This window comes from Penaeus monodon, chromosome 34 (assembly GCF_015228065.2).
Source record: "Penaeus monodon isolate SGIC_2016 chromosome 34, NSTDA_Pmon_1, whole genome shotgun sequence".
Lineage (NCBI taxonomy): Eukaryota > Metazoa > Arthropoda > Malacostraca > Decapoda > Penaeidae > Penaeus > Penaeus monodon.
This window is the reverse complement of record NC_051419.1, coordinates 33,248,384-33,248,763: the sequence shown is the minus strand read 5'-3', so window position 1 is coordinate 33,248,763 and position 380 is coordinate 33,248,384.

Here is a 380-nt window from a genome sequence, read left to right as displayed (position 1 = left end):
ACAACAACACAACACAAGTTGACCACGTTCTAGCAATTTTGACATTACTGCACTTGCGACTACTGACGCTCCAATAATCTTACGTACATTTATACACCAATAACTAGATGAATATGATTACAGAAGGTGAACTGGGCTATTCGGCCTTTTTTCACATAGTCACAACAGTTACACAAAAAACAAACTAGGTTTGCCAACCAAATCATCTTGACCCCTGTTGGTTGAAGGTGAGACATGGACCATCATCTGTGATTATTTTTTTTTTTCATTTCTTATGAATATATATCTTTAAAATTTCCAGAGGATCAGTACTGGTGAAGGTAATAGGAAATTCAGTCGAGATAATTGAGAAAATATTTGTTTAGTAAAGTGCTGCCAAA